We start from the raw sequence: 20,093 nt of genomic DNA, 5'->3' as shown, positions 1-20,093 counted from the left end.
AACTCCCCATTTCCTTCACAAATCTGTGATTTCCCAGACTTCCCTGTGAAGAAGGCTTGATTGTTAGAATATTGAAGCTCTGTGAGGGGAATAGGGGTCTCCTAACAACCTCTTGGCACCCATAACAAACTACAGGTCCCAGAATTTATTAGGGGAAGCCAAAGTGGTATGATAGTGCTTTAAATGTATGGTGTGAATGCTGTGTATGTTACTAAGGGCTCAATCAGGAACCACCCTCCAATTGCAGGAGTATCCTCGGCATACAGAGGATATCTGCATATGTCCCAGGGAATAGGATCATTTCCCTCTTCCTCACTTTCCTTCCCTAAGACCCTCATTTTCTATGACTGTGGAGGAGGTGTCACCCTGAATTGGGATGCCACCAGCCTCTCTCAGCTTCTCCAGGTCAGCTATCTAGGTCTGAAGGCAATAAACTTGCTTCCTTAGGGCCAGGGGCTTATTTGCTGCATCTCCAACTTCTCTCCAGATAAGTACATGGAGTGCTGTGTACAGTGCACTAGATAGCCCCCGTGCCCCTGCTGGCTTTCTACCTGCCATCCTGTTATTGCCATTGATTAAGCTCCTTTTGATCTTGGGATTAGTGGGTGGGAAATAAGTTGGGAGAATAGTTTGCCCAGGCGTACCTGCCCTGCTGCTGAACTGGCACAGCTGCCTAACTTGCTTGTTGCCTTGACACACTGTCAGCCAAGAGCCTGTTCATATATCAGGCTCCTTTACCAGGTTGTCCTGAATTTATAGCCCTGGCTAGCTTCTTCCAGCTGCTGCTGCAACCAATTAGGTCAGGAGGTCCTTGTTCAAAAAACACAGACAGAGGCATGACTCAGCAACTGGGTTGCACCAAATCCCTGTGAATAGAAGTTTGGAAGGGAGTTTTTGGTCAGGTTAAGATCCAGGGGGTGGCCAAAGGGTGGTGATTTAGTGGGGATTAAGGTGAGGCTATGAGTTGTTGAAGACCTTCTGGCAATGCAAGGATCTGGCTCTGTGTCAAAGTTTTTAACTGATTTTGAAGCTGAAAGAAAAGTTGGCAGGCTGGTTGGGAAGACTGCCTCATACTGTGGCAGGCCATTGACTCATCTTGCTTGGTATTATCTACACTGACAGTGTCAGACAGGACTGCTCCCCAGCCCTTCCTGAAGATGCTGAGGAATGAACTTCTGCAAAAGCTCTTTTACTCTCAGGTTTGGTGGTCCTCCAAAGCAGTGTTTTTCAACCTTTTTTGGGCAAAGGCACACTTGTTTCATGAAAAAAATCACGAGGCACACCACCATTAGAAAATGTTAAAAATTTTTAACTCTGTGCCTATATTGACTATATATAAAGTAATTTTCCCACGGCACACCAGGCAACATCTCGCGGCACACTAGTGTGCCGCGGAACAGTGGTTGAAAAACACTGCTCCAAAGTCTCATTACTTGTTATCTGATCCTTGCAACATGAGATGCCATTGATCAAAACACAGACCTTCTTCATACATAGCATGTGCTCTGCTACTGAGTAATGGCATCACTCTTGTGATACATGTGCCACCAATGGTCTATAGGAAAATGCAATGTGTTCTGTTGTTGTTGTTGTTGTTGTTGTTGTTGTTGGTGGTGTTGTTGTTAAGGCCATTACGCCCAGAAACTACAGAACACAGTGTAGGGACAGAAGACAGAGACAAATGTAATTTGAAGAGAGATTCTGCATGAAACATTTTCAACTTAGTAGGAGTGATGGGTAGGGCAGAGGTTGTAGTTCACTGCTGGAGCATGCTTTGTCCCTGGGATCTCCAGATAAAAAGATTTCAAAGTCAGATTTCTGCTCCATCTAGCTAAGCTCCATTCCATCTAGCTAAGCTCTTTCTACTTGCTTGGAAGGAGCTCTCCAAGGTCTCAGATTAAGAGTTCACAATAAGAACAGGAGGATCTGTGATCTTGGGCACTTAGCTGTTTATTGAGAATTCATTCGGAGTTGTTTATGGTGAAGGTAGACAAAGCTGAGCCAAAGCAAGTGTATCATATGAGAGAGCCAGTGTGGTGTAGTGATTAGAGTGTCAGGCAAGCACCTGGGTTCAAATCCCCACTTGGCCATGAAGCTCACTGGGTGACCTGGGACCAGTTGCTCCCTCCTAGTCTAACCTACCTCACAAGGTTATTGTGGGGATTAAATGAGGACAAGGAGAACTATGTGCACCACCTCAAGTTCCCTGGAGAAAACGGCGGGATATAAACGCAATAAATAAATAATAAATATTATATCAGGGGAAGTTGTTTTTGCAAAAGGGGGGCATTATTAGGGAAAATTGCATATAAAATTTGTATATTAGAATATATTTGTGGTAAAATGCAGATGATTTTCACGAGGGTGCTTGCACACGCACGCACGCACGCACGCGCGCGCACACACACAATCACAAATGGATGAGGAAATCTGGAAAAGTGGACTTGTGTTTGGAAGATTTGCTCATCCTTAACTGTGGTGTGTTTGGGAGCAGAGCTATCTCATCTTCTCAATTTGACTTCTGGCACAATTTACCAAAATGTCTGGTCACCACTGTCATAAATCAAAGGCTTACCATGTGGCAAAGCTTTTTTGTGAATTCTGGCAAAATCCAGCTAAGAGCAAATGCTTGCAGACTCTCCATTATTACATTTCTTGGTTTGGTGAACTCTACAGAACTCTCCTTGGGTGGCCTTGAATTCCCTCCACAATAAGCAATTTTATGCTTGTCGATGATATAAACACCCAGACTCTTCAAATGCCTCAGTGTGGCTATGGGTTGCCCCCAAATCAGGCAGCTTTCCACCAAATAGCAACAACAGAGTTCTGATAACATCAATTCCTGAGTGAGGTCATAGCTTCTGAAATACCATTTATCCTTATGCAAATACTAGGGGAAACCTCCAGACTGTTAGAATCATATATAAAGTATCCAATTTAATAAAGCGATTGTTTCTCAGGGAGGAGAATCTGATTTTAAGCTTCCTGAAACTCTTGGTGTTCTCTAATACAGAGGGTTATTAATTGCTTTTTAGGAAATCTGACCACATTCTCCCACCCCTTCCAAAAATAATTACTTAAGAAAAGAACATACATAGTCTGATAGCCAGGAAAGCTTTTGTCGTCAGGATTTTGCTTCCTCCCTGCACAAGTTCCAACCTTTCAGCCCATGTTCAACATCATTGTTTACCTTATTGATGTGACCTGTGTGTACATTATTAAAAGACAACCATGCCCACCTTGCCCCCTCTGCCACTGCCCATGGGAATGACATTGTGCCCAAGGTGGCTGGAAGATGTGATAGTAATACTGAAGTCATTGCAGTGAAACGGTCAGATCCCAAATGAAGAGACCAGCTTTTAAATATGCTGTTTAGCAAGCAAGGAGTATATACAACAGTTGCAGGGCCAACAGTGTAGGCTAGAGTATTTTGACAGACATGGTCTGTGTGTGTGTGTGTGTGTGTGTGTGTGTGTGTGTGTGTGTGGCTTCATTCTCTTTCTCTCCCCTTTTCTTTCCTTTCCTCCTCACCAGCTGGTTCTCAACAAGCTGCCAAACACTTAAGTTGCCTGATATGATGTGAGAAAACAAAATAATCACCTGCCAAGGGTTCAGTCTTCCTAAAAGGCTAGGTACAAGATCAAGTTCCCAAAGTGTGTAGGAGTCTGGTATGTGCCGTGGCATCAGCATGAACTCTGTTTCTGTTCATTTTAGAAACACAACATCCATCTTCTCTCCCAACTGACTTGACTGGAGAAGGTCTGAGTTTCGGGGGGGGGGGGGGGGAAGGAGAGTGATCTGGGACTTCCTCAAGAAAGAAAACTCCAAGGAGGGAAGACAGAGAACAGGGTAAGGGGTGGGAATGAAGAGGGATGTCTGCTTGGAGAGGGATGGAGATCTCTCAGGGAGGCTTTTCTATCAGTGCTTCTTAGGCAAAAGGTTGACAAAATCACCTGGTATGGCAAATTGCCCTCCTGGAAAAGTCTACTGATATTACAAAATGTGTAGAGGAAAAAGTAAACAGGATAACTGTCAGGCACAATTTTATACACAAGTCATAGGCTACATGGGCAACTAGCACCATCAGAATATATAAACATTTGGAGGTCCTGATATTGGAGGTTCTTTTTGTTTAGGGATGGGTGAGACATGATCTAATATTGATAGTTTCCCAAATGAATAGTTATAACACTGAAATTGTAGGCATACACTGTAGCTAGATAACTGCATAATTTATTCTATTTCCTCCTCTGCTTTCTCTTTCCTCAATATTTTAGTCTCAAGGACATGAGGAGAACCTGCAGGGTAAGGGACTGGCAGGATGCTGACAAGCAGGGGCACCAATTCTAGGGGGCTCTGGGTGCCCGAGCACCCACAAAAAATGGTTGTGGGTGCTCAGCACCCACACGGCAGGGCACCCAATGCGACTTCTGGTGCCTCGCGAAGCACTGGAAGTCATGTCCGAGGCCTTGTGAAACCTCAGAGATCTGAGGCCAGGCACCCACAACCTGGGGCCCAAGTCAGCTCTCCTGCTGACGAGTGTGCACCAGGGGAAGCGGTGCTGGAGTCTGACTTGGGAGAGGGGACCAGTCATTTGTGGGGAGGCAAGAGTCAGAGGTAGGGGAAGCTTCAGATGTGGTGGGTGGAGCACAGGATGAGTTGGAAGAAGAGGAGGAGGAGGAGGAGGAAGAAGAGTTTGGATTTGATATCCTGCTTTATCACTACCCGAAGGAGTCTCAAAGCAGCTAACATTCTCCTTTCCCTTCCTCCCCCACAACAAACACTCTGTGAGGTGAGTGGGGCTGAGAGACTTCAAAGAAGTATGACTAGCCCAAGGTGACCCAGCAGCTGCATGTGGAGGAGCGGAGACGCAAACCCGGTTCCCCAGATTACGAGTCTACCGCTCTTAACCACTACACCACACTGGCTCTCAGGAAGAGACAGGTCAGGCACATGAAGGGCCAGGTGCTTCCCCACCATCTCAGAACCAGGAGGAGGTTGAAAAGCATTAAGCAGAGGAAGTTTCCACACAGGCATAGTCTCCGGTTGTGTGCGTGCAGCCTGTTGGGGGAAGGTACATAAGTTGATGGAGCGGGAGTGGTCCCCTGTAGCTCCATCTGCTCCATAGAGCACAGACCTGGGAATAGCTGCTTAGATAGTAGACTGGTACATGAGGGTATTTGGAGCCACAGAAATGACTGTAAGTCTGCTTTGACAATAAGGAGTTACGCATCTGCCGTGTGCATTCCTTTGGCATGGAAGTGCCCTTGACTTCCAGCATCCTGTCCTCAGGATGGGAAACACAAGGTAAGACCTGAGGCCAACAGGTGATTCCCAGCAATTGCTATTAGGGGTATACTCTGACAGAGGAAGCAGAGCAAGTCCATTGTAAATGGTAGCCATTGATAGCCTTATCCTTCATGAAATTGTCTAATCCTCTTTTAAAGCCATCCAAAGTTGGTGTTCATCACTCTCTTTGTATGAGCAAATTCCATAGCTTAACCATGTACCCTCTCTGTCCTGGTATAGTTGGAGAACTGAACTGGCCAATTCAGGAGCAGCTCCTCATTAATCCCCTTAGCCACACTGAGCAGGATGCTGAACATATAAGCAGGAAACTTTTAATTAAAGGCATAGCGGTCCTCAAAAGCCTCTGTTGCTATAGGTATTTTCACTAGTGTTATGTACTGAGTTGAATAGGATCCAAACTGCAGCAGTCTGATTGGTCCTAGAACAATAGGATTGAGATTGCAGCAGTCTGACTGGTCCCAGAACAATAGGATTGAGATTGCAGCAGTCTAACTGGTCCCAGAACAATAGGATTGAGATTGCAGCAGTCTGATTGGTCTGCAGGAGCCACCCAATCCAGCTCCAGGTGGAAGTGAATCCACACTCTGATTGGCATACAGGAGTATCCCGGAATTAGCCAATCACGTGGGGCCCATTGTGTAAATAGTGTATATAAAGCAAACGTTTTGGGGGAACTGCATTCCTCACTACTATGAGCTGAATAAAGAGCATGAAATTCACACTCGACTCCGAGTATCTGTCAACTAGTTAAGCTCATGCTTCCATTTCAGTTCCAAGCAAAAAAATAACAGAGAAGCAAAAAATAGCCACCACAAATCAGTGCTGATAAAGCATGGGAGGGCAATAACAGAAAACATGAGAACTTGATGATTTGGCAACAGTATGATCCGGATTCTCCACAAATCAATGTGAACAAAGAATGGGAGTTCTGGAGAAAAGGGCTAGCGTCAAAGCAAGTTCACATTTAGGCATTTCTCAAGTAATGTGGATTGAAGAAATGTGCTTGTGAATTATCTCCCTCCTATAAATAAACTCCAGTGCTTGAAGTTATTTGCCTTTAAATACCCAGTGTTGGATTGAAGATGTACTGACAACAGTGGCGGAGTAAGGCTCCGCGGTACCCGGGGCGGCAAAGGAAACGCCCCAGGGGCGGGGCGTCGTGACATCACATTGTGACGTCATGACGCTCCGCCCCCAGGGCGTTTCCGGGGGTGCCGGCGCCGCTTCTGCAGCCCTCTTTTAAGCCGAAGAGCTCGCTTTTAAGCTCTCCGGCTCAAAAGGAGGCTGTGGAACCGGCGCTTGTCAGCCCCACGTGCCGCCGTTCGCTCCGTTGTCCCAGGAACAGCAGCACCTCACACACCGTGCGCTGCTGCTCCCGGGGGGACGGAGCCAGCGGCAGCGCGTGGGGCTGACAAGCGCCGGCCCCTCCTACCACTCCCCACGCTGCCGGTCAGCCCGGGAGCAGCAGCGCTGCACGGACGGGGTGCTCCCTCGGCCGTGCGCTGTTGCTCCTGGGGTGACGGAGGGAGCGGCAGCGCTTGGGAATGGCGGGAGGGGCTGCCGCTTGTCACCCCCATGCGTTGCCGCTCGCTCTGGTCGCCCCGGGAGCAACAGCGCACGGCCGAGGGAGCACTCCGTCCGTGCAGCGCTGCTGCTCCCGGGGTGACCGGCGTTGCCTGGGGAGTGGCGGGAGGGGCGCCGCTTGTCACCCCCACCCGCCGCTTGTCGCCCCCACCCGCCGCTTCTCGCCCCTGTCGCCCGGGGGCGTACCGCCCCCACCGCACCCCCCTAGCGACGCCCCTGACTGACAACATGCCAAATTGTGACCTGCAACCACAGTGGTAGAATTAAATCAAGTAAGGGGCTAGGTTCCCCCCCCCCCGCTTTCATTTTTGAAAACATCACTTGTTCGCTTAGCACTTCCTCTGTGATAACACCAACAGTGGAGAGGAAAGCCTGACAGTTACCCGTGCACAAACACATGGTGTTTACCGACAGGTTGTATGGCAGCATTATTTCAGTTGGGTTCACGCCAACACAGAGAGAAGCTGCCGATAACAAATATGTTATCTGAAAGGGTGAGTCAACTCAATATCCCTGCAAGCCTTCCCTGTTTGTCTGATCTTTGCATGCTTTGCTGGGTCTCAGCCAAAATTAGCAAGGGCCCTAATTGGCAATGGATACTGCCCAGCAATAGCCCCCCTCCCCCAAATAACAAAAATAACATTGGTCAAAGCAAATGTGTTGTGTTTTTTTGGTATGTATGTTAAATTATGTCAACATCTGCTCTAGGCTTGGCTGGAGTCAGCATGAATGAGCATGTCTAGAAATAAAACAGAGCTCCATGATGCTATTTGTCTTAACACACAAGCAGCAAAAAAGTAAAAACAGAAATCTAAAAGAATGTCCAGCATTTGAGAGAGGAACACCGTGCCATGTCCCTGACTGCGGAACTTTTGTTTTTACTCTGAAATGGCAAGCAAATGATATAATTTCTGGATTTTTATGAAGCAGTTCTCAAGGTTTGCTACATAGGAAGTAAAAATGCAGAAGACAAATACGTGAGAGGTGGTCTGTGGGGATGCAGGCAGAGATTGTGCCCTCACCTATTCTTTAGCAGTACAAGGTCTGTTGCCTTAGAAGATGGATGGATTGTGAGCCACATGCAGCCCTCACAGCCTTTCCCAGTAGTCTACCATGGGTTGCTCAGCTGGCCTGAATTCACCTCTCCCCTGTGATAGCAACCACACTGGCCTCAATCCACCAAACAGCTATTTTGCAGGCTGTAGGGAGCATGATTTTTAGGGGCAGAAAGGCATTCAGTTTACTTAGCACAACTTGCGTGGAAAACGTTTTGCCCATTGTGCAAGATTTTCTATGCAATTTGCTAAACAAAGCTGAACAAACGCTAGTGTGAAGGGATCACAGAGATTCTCTCTCTTATCAGTTTTGTCATTTTCTGTGCCAGTTCATCAAAGAGGAGGATCTCCTGTGTATTTACTTGAGCAAATTGTTCAAAACTAGCATTTTTTGTGTTTTGCTTTTTTATTTACACTGCTGTGGTGTTTGACAGTACTACAGAGGCTGGCAAGGACACTCTCAGCAGTTATCGATGAACTATAAATTGTGCAGCATCTCCCATAGCCTCCATTTGTATCTAGTTATAAAAAGTTAAAGAAGAAGAAAAAACAACAACCTGCAGCTGAACTAACAGGACCCTTTTGCGTCAAAGTCTGGTCGCAAGCACCACTGCTCGTGATCTATGAAATCTGTGGCCTTTTCAGCTGAATGCGCGGAGGTGAGCCAACATAAAACATCATGCGTTCGAAAGAAAGTTGAAAGTGAAACCGCATGTTTTCGAAAGGGTTTAAAAAGCTCATTTGAAGCAGGCCAAAGGGTCAGCAAAGAGAAGGAGTCCCATTTACAGGCGTTTTGGCAGAAGCTGTTAAGAACCTGGAGAAACCCCACTTAGAGTACATGTACATTTCATTATAGCATCTGCCATTCATGTTGCTGAAAGCCATGTCAGTGTTCTGTGTTTTGGGATCTCCACGGGCAGATAAGTCCCAAACTGTCTTCAGAAATATATTGGCTTAAGAGCTGGCGGAAGAGTCAAAGCCCCCAACTAATTTATTTATTTGGCAAAGGAAATTTGAAAAGTTGGACTCAGCCATTTTCGAAAGCATCAGCATTGGGTCAAAGTCTCGCAAGAATTAAATTTTGTCAGATGATCAGAGCAGAGCAGAGGTGGGAGGTTTGGGGTAGGGGGAAAAAGATGGAACAAGACGGAGGGAGGCTGCATTTAGACACCACATCAACTGCTTTATTTTAATTAGTTACCTCATATTGCATAGTGTGCTGATCTACTTTTCTGTTAGTTGTAATGTTTATTTCAAAGTTCTATGGTTATGTTATTATGCCAAACCATGGTTTGTTTGTTTTTAATGTCTGAACCTATGTCACTCCACAAATTATGGTTTTGGAGGGGCTGCCAACCAGTCCATTTATTCTGATGGTATATTTTCTTTTTCTTAGCAATAAGCTCATTATATAACTTCCTATGTGTAAAATAGGGGGCGGGTTGTTTGTTTTTATCACCCTTTTTGCGAAGGTCTCTGAACGATATTCTGAGCAATCTTTTCTCTGTACATAGCATTCCTGGTCAAACCAAGGGGAGGGATTAGAGAGGGTAACAGGTACAGGATTAGCTATTGTACCACAGTAGTCTATTACTTGGGAGTAAGCTGTTATTACCACCTTAATAGAATGCGAGTTAGTAAGGGTTTCTCTCAAATGTAACATTTTGTCTGAGTCCAGGAATTTGGCGATCACCTCTTTGAATTGCAGGGACCATCTAATCATTTTTAGAATACTGAAGCCTGATCTGAGTTACCAGGCTTCAAGATCTTATTTGCTGGGTTGCATTGTATAGTCAGAAGTAAGGGGGAGTGGTCACTTTCTTCCCGCATAATACATTGTTTACCAGCCACATTTAGAACTAGGGGAAAATGTGTGAAAATGTGTGGGTGGAAAATTACAGGGTGGGTTCAGTTGCGACTTCTGATTTTGAGGGTGTGTATCTGAAACAAAACATTTCTGTCAAAGTTTATGAGGAATGATCTCCATGAATTTCTGCATTAACTTTCCTGGATCTGGTTGATACTGAGCCATATTAGAATTGTAGAGCTAGTTGGATGTGGAAACGTTAGACATTTTAATCGACTTTTACCCTCCCAGACCGTCATCAGCATGTCGATTTAGCCCAAAATTTGGACACAGCTATAGAGAGCTCTTCTGGGTAGAACAAGGCTGGTTCACAGACTTATTTTTACATTTGTGAACTCTGCCCAGGTGACAGCAATTAACGCCCTCATTACAGAAAGCTCGTTCTAGATCTTACTGCAGATGTTGTGCCAGAATAGAATTTCCTCCCTCTCTGTCAATCAGGGACACACAAATTTATCCATTTTGGTTTCTCTCAGTATCTCACTTTACCAATATTAAGTTTGGCTCTCCACATTTTTTAAAAATATTGTAAGTTGATAGAGTTATTTTGGTAAAAAAGCAACCAATAATTTATTTATTTCATAAAATTTATATACTGCTTGAGTGTAGAAAGCCCCAAAGCTTTAATAAAACAAACAAACAAACAAACAAACAAATTTCCACATCACTTTGCAATTTCTTTCTTTTCATTACAGAAAGTCCTCATGAAAATTCACCAGTATTTCAGTGTGAGTTTTCCTTAATATGCACATCTGTATAGGCAATTTTGCAAAATACACTCACTTTTACAAGCATAATAATAATAATAATAATAATAATAATAATAAGTTTATTAATCACCTTCCACATATGTCTCAAGACCATGTTCAAAATACAATATAAATACAGTTAAAAACAGGACAAAAAACAAGATGAATTTGAAAGCAATGCATGGAGCACACCTCTGGCAGAGGCCTATTCATCTAGCAGGCAAATATAATACATTTTTACACATTACAGTGGTACCTCGGGTTAAGAACTTAATCCGTTCTGGAGGTCTGTTCTTAACCTGAAACTGTTCTTAACCTGAGGTACCACTTTAGCTAATGGAGCCTCCCGCTGCCGCCACGCTGCCACCGCACGATTTCTGTTCTCATCCTGAAGCAAAGTTCTTAACCCGAGGTACTATTTCTGGGTTAGCGGAGTCTGTAACCTGAAGTGTCTGTAACCTGAGGTACCACTGTATTTTCATAAGAATAAGATGGAAGAACAAGGGGTGGGGAAATCTGTGAATTAATATTTTAACGAAAGTACAAATGCACAATAATATAAGTTGAAACGGGTTTATGGGGGATGTTATCTCTAATTTTCTCATTCCAATAATTGATAAAGAGAGCCCATCTCTCAACAAATTGATCATTTTGTTGATTTATTAATGTTCTTCCCCTATTATGCCATTTTGATCATTAAGGAGATTTCCCATTTTTCCTTCACTGCTCAATTATGGTTTGAGCTTTCTTCTTTCTCTTACAGCACTTGTTGATTCTTAGCACTGGTACATCTATGTTTTCTTCCTCAGATTGTAATGTACTGTACACAGAAGTACCATTTTAAGGATTTCTAGATATACTAAAATACACGTGCGTGCGCACGCGCGCGCGCACACACACACACACACACAGTTTGTTCCCCAATCTTTTCAGATGGTGTAGACTAGAGGACAGTTTTGTAATCACTCTGAGGAAGAATTTTAATACAGTGGTGTCCTGCTAGACGAATGCCTCGCTAGACGAATGCCTCACTAGACGAATGCCTCGCTAGACGAACGGCATTCACTAGCAGAAGGCTGCCCCGCAAGACGAAAATGTCAATGGGGCTGCCTCCATTGCAGCTTCGCTAGACGAAAAATTCGCTCTACGAAGACACTCGTAGAACGAATTATTTTCGTCTAGTGGGGCACCACTGTACTTGAAACAGATTGGGCAAAATTGCCTTCTGTGCACTTTGGAAATTTACTTTGCTTTTGTTCTTCCAGTCCACCAATCTCACCATGTACCTTGACAGAGGGATCGTACTCCTAACATGACTGGTGCCAGGAACTGCTGACAGCTGCCATGTGTGGGGAACGATCAGTGTAACTTCTCAGAAATGCAACTTATTTATCATTACATTTATATCCCATTTCTCTCCAAGGAGCTCAAGGTGACACACAGACTTCTTCCTCCACTATTCATTTTATTTTCAAAACAACAGGGTAGGCTGACAGTGACTGGCCCAAGGTCACCCATTGAGCTTCATGGCTGAGTGAAGATTTGAACCCTGGTCCTAGTCTAGCACTCTCACCATTACACCATACTGGCTTGCTGAAAATGTGAAGAGCACGGACTGAACCTTCTGGACTGACTCTGTCCAGGCTGGCCATTGGCTCCTATCAGAGAGGAAGGTCTTCTTATCTCAGTGGTGCTTTGCTTAAACAACGAGATCTACTACTTGAGCTCTAGCCTGTCTTGTGGTTTTGGTCTTGATCATCAATCTGTCTTATGTGACATCATCAGCCCTCTCTGTGACATCATCCTGTTCCATCAGGGTCTCCCAATGGCTGAGACTCACCATGTCCTCCAGACTCTATTCAGCGCCAGCTCCTATCAGCCACAGCCAGGATGCCCAAAAAGCGATGGGTGATGGGAGTTGGATGGGACTTGTAGTGTAGCAACTTCTGAAGGGCCACAGATTCCACAACCCTGCCTTACAGCAATGTCAATTCACTCCCATAGCTATATGCTCATTGGGCAACTGGCATTTTATCTAACAGTCTGATGTTAATCATTTATTGAATTCTTAATCCAAACATAAATCGTTCATGAACCATTCACTTCAAATAAGGACAGCTATCTCACCCTGTGCTTAGGATGGTTTTCATACTTCTGTAGCTATCTGACCACCTTTAAAAAGTTAAACACTTCAGAGAATTTCAAGGCAAGGAAGGCAATACAATAAAGAGGAATAAAGGTTAGGAATATGAACTCTGATTTAGGCCAGGCAAGGGCCTCAAACCAAATGCTTCCTTACACTTTTCAATCCCTTCCATTTGGTTTCTTAACCACCTCACTAAATAATGGAATGGAAATGGGATGGATTTTTTCTGCATGGGTTCCCCCCCTTTTTTTCTTTTGGTGCAGGAAAAGGCTCAATTCACAGATGTGAACTTATCTAAAGTTTCCACTTCCATCCTGAATGAAATCTCTTTTAAGCCTGGTCTGATCTACTTGCACCTGACTCAAATTCAAACCATTCCTGGTGGCTTAGAAAAAAAAAATCCTCTCAGGTTGATTTAGATGGACCCTTCAGAGGCCAACAAGGAAAACAAACTGAGGAGAAAGAAAAGAAAAGAAAAGAAAAGAAAAGAAAAGAAAAGAAAAGAAAGAAAGAAAGAAAGAAAGAAAGAAAGAAGAAAGAAAGAAAGAAAGAAAGAAAGAAAGAAAGAAAGAATTGTGTGGTACAACAATTGTTAGAATGTGTCACCACGATCTTGGCCTTCATGATTAAGCACACCAAGAAATTGATGCAGATGTAGGGAGGGCCATAACAAAGTGGTAGATCATCTGCTTTGCATGCAGGAAGTCCACATTCAATCTCTGGTATCTCCCAGTAGGATTGGAATGTCCCTTGTCTAAAACCCCGGAGAGCCTCTGCGATACCGAGTTAGATGGATCAATTGTTTGACTTGCTATAAGGCAGCTTCATATATTCCTATACTGAATGCTGAATCCTTTACTGGCAAAGTGCTAAGCACACCTGGGTGTACACTAATATTGCCCTGATCCAAATATAGTTCTCCTAACAGAAATAGACACCAGGATTTTGCTGCTTGAAGGTCCATGGAAAGTGTGGGTAGGTCCACCGAATCCAACAACCTCTTTCCACCAATGACTAGATGAATCTAGGAAGTCCACAACCAGGTCATAAAGCCAATGTACTTTTAAAGGTTTAATGTTTTACTTTTTATATTCTGGAAGCTTCCTAGAGTGGCTGGGGCAACCCAGTCTGATGGGTGGGGGACAAATAATAAATTATTATGATTATTATTAATAGCTCCCACCATTCCCCACTCCCCAGCTGTGTAGTGGTTGTTGTTTAGTCATCTTTTTTGTGTTCGACTCTCCGTGACCCCATGAACCAGAGCATGCCTTGGAAACTCTCACTTTCTTCTCAAAGCTTCTCCTTTTTTATGTCCATGGAGTTTTCTTGGCAAAATACTGGAGTGGTTTGCCAGTTCCTTCTCCAGGTGGATCACATTTAGTCTAAACTCTTGGCTATGACCTGTCCGTCCTGGGTGACCCTGCACGCCATAGCTCATAGCTTCTTGGAGTTATTCAAGCCCCTTCACCATGACAAGGCAGTGATTCATGAAGGGGTGTGTAGTGGTAGATGTCCCATAACTCTAGAGCTCAGGGACATCCAGTGAAGTGGAATGATGGAAGATTCAGGACAGACAAAAGGAAGTTCTTCGTCATGCAGTGCCAGGTTAACTATGGAATATGCTCCCATAAGAGGTAGTGATGGACACCACCTTGGGTGGTTTTAAAAGATTAGACAAATTCATGGAGGAGAAGGCTATTGTGATGGCCTGGGAGTCAGACTCTGATGCTGAACCTGAGGGATCCCAGCCTGCACAGGATTCCCCGCCTCCAGAACCAGCTGAGCCGGGGCCAGGGCTTGAGCCTGAAGGATCCCCACCTGTGCTGGATCCCCAGGTGCAGGCATCAGCAGAGTCTGCTCTGGCTCCTGATGGGAGGGAGGACCCATTGCCTGCAGGTGCTCCACTCCCAGCCTCTTCAGAGGAAGCTGAGGCATCCCCTGGGTCCAGTAACCCACCAGCCTCTCCTGAGCTACAGAGGCTCAGGGCAGAGAGGCGAAGGGAGTTAAGTGTCTGCAGGAGGAGTGCTCGCCTCCAGGCCCGGAGGAGAGGCGAGTCTCCAGAGGATCGGGGCGGCCCTAAGCATAGGGCCAGATAAAAGCCAGCCAGACCCAGCCCAAGTTGCGTGAGCAACATAGTTGCAAGCGTGTGCTCAACCTGCAACCTTGTGCCTGAACCTGCCTTGGACCTTGACCTGCTCCCTGCCTCGCTCCCCGCCGGACTGACCTCCTTTGGACCCCTAGACCCAGGACTGGACTTGGACCTCGCTTCATGGACAAACCCTTGGGGCCAGCACAGCTATCAATGGCTACTAACCGCAATGCATATGTTCTACTTTCACTGGCAGTACGTCTCTGTTGCGCTCAGGTCCTGCTTTTGCACTTCTTGTAGGCATCTGGTGTGCCACTGTGAGAGCAGAGTGCTGGACTAGATGGGCCATTGGCCTGATCCAGCAGGGCTCTCCTTATGTTGTTATGAAGGCGCAGGTGGGAGCAAGTAACATCAGGTTCCTTCAACAGCCAGTTCCAGGCCAGGAGATTCAGCTGAAGAGCAGCAGTTTAAACATCAGATAGCCCTATTTCTAATGTGCTGCACCTACATTGCACTGCTTATATTCCATTCATCAAATTCAAACATCCCACCAAACTTTGTTGGCTAGGTATGAATATGCATGAATGCTTAACCTGGACAGGGATTAGTATTCAGGAGCTGAATCTGGGCAGACTTCCAATTAAAGGTATTATTTTACGTCTCACACTTAAACATTTGCATCTGAGCCGATGTCAAAATGATCTAAGTAGTAACTACACAAGACATAACTAGACACAAAGGTGCATTTAAAAAAGCCTTCTGGTGGCTGCTTTGATTAAGGGAAAACAGGTTCATTATGAAACAGTTTTCAGCAGTTATGCGGAGGAAGATGGAGTGGATGGAATGCTTAACTCTTACCAATTATGCTGCTTTTACACTGCAAATGTATTAAGCTTACGGTATTTTCCCAGTACACAGAGCTACAGGTGCACATTTGAACCACCATTGCCACCTGAGGTGCAGGTGGCCTCAGTGGCTAGGAGTGGCTATGTCCAGCTTCTGCTGGTACCCTACAGACAGTCTTTCCTTTCTCCTCTTTCTGTAAAAATTGCCAACATGGTAAGACATTAGAAACACCAAAAAAGTAAATAAAAAATAAAAAATAAAGATGCCAATATCTATTGCTATTAGTAATGTTTTTGTTTAGGTATGAGCAAATCTGTCACTTTGGTTTCTCATTTTCCCTGTCTTAAGTTTTCTTCACGTTTCCACCTTAGCTTGCATTTTTAATCTCATCATGAATATTCAGCAGCAAATATTCGTGCAAATTTCTCCCAGCATATACACACGTCTGTACCCAATTTTGCCCAGTTTTTTTTTGCATAGCTGTTTTCCCCAACATCATGTGTTTTTATATGTTCTTTTCACAAATATATGCATACTTTACCCTAGTACATGTATTTTTGTACACATAACATGGCTGGAGAACTTCACTGAGGAAACAGAAGTTCAAAGGTTAGCTGTGTATGGTTTCTGAGAGTGTTGGGTAGGTTTACCTTTAAATGCTAACTGAATCAAATTTCTCCCCCATCCCTCTCAATAATACAATGTCTTCAAAGCTGGTGGGTGTAAAGGGTTTGGAGTGCCTATTTGCCTGATCACCATTTTTTTCTTAGTGTTGCATGGATCTCCTTGTGAATCTGTTCAAACCCAGCCATATACAACTGTATTTCTGGCAAAGCCAGGTGCTCCTCAGTAACTGTGTCAAGTAGGTATTATTACACAGCAGCTGAGTTTTTGATTGCCTGATGTCTCAGCAATTCGCATTCTGGGTGGCCATGTGATTTTCATATTTCCATCTGCATTCTGCCAGCCCAGAGGAAGCCAAGGTCACAAATTGCTCTGGGAATTTTCCTTTCAGGACAGACTGGTTGCTCTAGTGTGCAGTATCTTGTATCTTATGACAAACCTCCAAGTTGAAACAGTCTGGGGGTATCTGAGCTTTTTCTTTCTTCCTAAAGCCCAAACTGAAATGCCTTCCTGTATCCTTAGAAGCCTTACCTTATGAGAAAATAGCAGTGGATTTTGTAAACCGAGTTTCCACCCTGATAAGGTCACTCTATGAAGAAATATGAACTCTTTAACCTTTGCTCTTTTCTCCATTCCCAATTTGGGGACCTTTTGCTATATGTGGGTCATAGTGACGTCAGGAGAACATCTGGGCTCTTTATGGATTTTCCCACTGGATGAATGTGTGTCTTTCCCCCCTCCACCGCTGTTTAGAAAGTCTACATCTGTCAGATACTGTTTTTTAAATGATGCCAAATTTCTTTACAGATTTAGACTGTTTGTGAAGCCTAATCATACCTGCAGGAGACCATCAAGGTTTCACTGTCTGTGTTTATATCCCAATTAAACCTGAGGGCCACATTCCCTTCTAGACAACTTGCCAGGGGCCACATGAAAGTGGTAGACAGACCCAGTGGCAAAAGTGGCCAAAAACCACATGAAGATTTTTGCTGCGTACAGCAGGCTATTTTGTGCACTCCACACTGCTCTCCTCCATCTAGACAAGCAAGAGGCATGCTCAGAGTTCAAGGACACATTCTGGTCAGGCAAAACAAAATAAAAATAAAAAAATCCTGCCAGTAGCACCTTAGAAACCAACTAAGTTTGTTCTTGGTATGAGCTTTCATGTACATGCACACTTCTTCAGGCAAAAACCACTCAAGAAGGGTATGAAGTGGGCCTGGTGAGGGGTGTGGCTGAGGAGGGGGTCCCATGGGCCAGACGGGGAGGCCTGTAGGGCTGCATTTTGTCCCTAGACCTGAGGTTCCCCATCCCTGGCATACAGTGCTGACATCCCACTGGACTTGCATAGAACCGTACCCTCCAACATGTTCCAGAGGAAAACCAGGATGCACATCTTTTGTGGCCACACCAGTTGCATGACCCGCACAAGAGCACAGCACCTGAAAACGCATGTCTTTCAGGGCAGTGATTTCATGTAAGAGCATGGCCCCCCAAAACAGGATATCCCAATCAAATCAGGACAGTTGAGGGGTATGTAGAACAGGGCAGAGACCCACTCTTGTTCCCACTTCCAGTTTAAATCTTCACTGGTCCAGCTTCAGAACCTGAATGTTTTTGCCTGGCTGAATGTGTCCTTTGAAGTGTGGTAATGGCTCTTGGCTTTCTGGATGGGGGCTAGAAAGTGTGTGTGTGTGGAAATCACCCTCCTTACAAAGGTAACAATTGCCTGTGTTGCTCTGGCCCCATCCTGCATTTGCACTTGACCCTCAGAAGGTTGCCCAGATGGAAATGTGGCCATTGGTCTCAAAAAGGTTCGCCACGCCTGCTCTATGCATATACAAAACGGCACAACCCTGTGTCCCACCACCACAGTACACTATGCATGTGCATGGGTTGTGTGGGTTAGAGAGAGATGCCTCATACAAAGGCAGGATTGTCTAGAAATTTCACACAAGTAGAGGGAGCATGCATAGCTTGGCTCATCTCAATATCCCCTCATTATTTTCATTTGATTTCTCTTGGAAGGATGTCCTCAGCCGAATAATATGTAATCTAAGATACTGGGATCCTTGTATTGTCTGCACAGCTACAGCTATAAATCACAAAGTCTTAGACCTGCGCTCCATTATAGAGTTATAGAATGAAATCGTTTCTCTCTTCTCCACTTCCCCCTGGAGAACAAAATAACTATACCACACAGTTAATTTGTCAAAGGGATGTTGCAGAATTAAAAGAATGATTTTTCCTGCAGCTACTTGGAACGCTTTCTGTGCCCCGTGCTCAACTGATCTGCTCTTGAAATATTGTTTTAGTACTTGGAACTCTCGAGTTAAGGCAAAATCAAAACACTCATTGTACTCTGCTAAGCCAATGGGTCCCTGTTTAACCATTCCCTCCTTAATGATATTACTTCATGCTGCTTAATTGCTTGGCCTGCAGTCTTTTGCAAACCCATATCCAAATACAAGATTTTAACTCACATAACTTTAAACATAATATTCAATGCGGATCTTGAAGAGTTAGCTGCTCCTCACGTATTATTCATCAAGGAAGACATTCCGGGAGAGTTTTTTTTTTTTTTTTTTTAATAAATGCTGTCTTACCTTTAGGAGTTAATGACATATGACATTCCTCAGAAGGAACAGAATGTTTCTACTCAACTTGCAAAACTCAACCCATTGTTTCCCCACTGATACACCATGCTTAAGACACCTACAGCTGATCTTTAATTGGGTTTTCATCAGGCTATGGGTGGTACCGAGAAGCTCTCAGCAGAAGCTGGCAAAGAAACTGATTCCGTGTTATTCTTGGACTTCCATCTCACTGCTTGAAGTTGGATTTTGCAAGGACACTCTAACAAAGCAACAGCTTATCTCAAAGTCATTTGTCGAATCCACCAAATGCAGAAACATTTTGAAATAAATCAGGATTCCCTTTGCCCCATCTGAATCTTGTGATTTCACCTGGCACATTTAAGCTCCGGAATATACCTTTTGTGGTTTTTACATAAGAAGAAACCTGGTAAATCAGACTGAAGGTCCATTTGCACTGCCACCTTCCTTCTCTTCCCAAGAATGGCAACCTTTGGGAAGCACATGAATAGGGCATGAACAGGTCTCCCCTGCTAGCAATCCCTAGTATTGTCATGTTTTAAATCTTGTTTAAAATTGGGCTCTGGTCTTGCTGTGGGAAGAGTTACAAACATAAGTAGCTGCCTTACACTGGGTCAGGACCATAAGTGCCAGCTGCAAGTGGTTAAGAAGATGGCGTCTCTGGTCAGGACATTGGTTCACCTAGCTCAGTATTCTCTGCTCTGACTGGCAATGTCTCTTTAGGGTTTCAGGCTTGGGTTTCTCCTGGAGAGGATGGCGATTGAAACTGAGACCTTCTGCATGCAAAGCAGATGCTCTGCCACTAAGCCACACCCCTTCCTTTGAGTTAACGTGAGGAGGAATAGGCAACATCAGTGCTTTTCCCCCTGGGGGTACTCAAGGGTAGGCAGTACCGTCACATTTCCCCCCTAAATGTTAAAAGTGTGGCACTTACTGTAACTACTTCATGGTGAGTACTGGTACCTTAAAAAAAGAAGAAGCATTGGGCAACATTGCCACAGTAGAACCCCCCCCCCCCAACTCTTCCCATGACCGCTATAGAGTGAAGGTCTTCTTCTCCAGAGAGCAAGTAGAATCTAGGAATATATTTCCATGTATTTCATGGACAGGGGGAGTGTGTGGTGTAGGTAGATGGAATGTTACACCATCCTGGATAATACTTAAGCTGGTAATTCAAGCGTTTGCTATTGTTTAAATGAATTCAG

The 20,093-nt window shown here is 44.7% G+C and overlaps 1 long non-coding RNA gene across 1 annotated transcript; it reads left to right on the top strand.

Annotated features, from left to right (window-relative positions):
- The first annotated feature begins 16,429 nt into the window (after window positions 1-16,429).
- Window positions 16,430-19,213, top strand: LOC117050936. The gene is made up of 2 exons (XR_004427141.1): window positions 16,430-16,511; window positions 19,021-19,213. It is a non-coding gene; the product is annotated as an uncharacterized LOC117050936 (long non-coding RNA).
- The last annotated feature ends 880 nt before the right edge of the window (window positions 19,214-20,093 follow it).

Source organism: Lacerta agilis, chromosome 8 (genome assembly GCF_009819535.1).
Source record: "Lacerta agilis isolate rLacAgi1 chromosome 8, rLacAgi1.pri, whole genome shotgun sequence".
Taxonomy (NCBI): domain Eukaryota; kingdom Metazoa; phylum Chordata; class Lepidosauria; order Squamata; family Lacertidae; genus Lacerta; species Lacerta agilis.
Note: the sequence above shows the minus strand (reverse complement) of the source record. Positions and strands in the feature narration are given on the sequence as shown.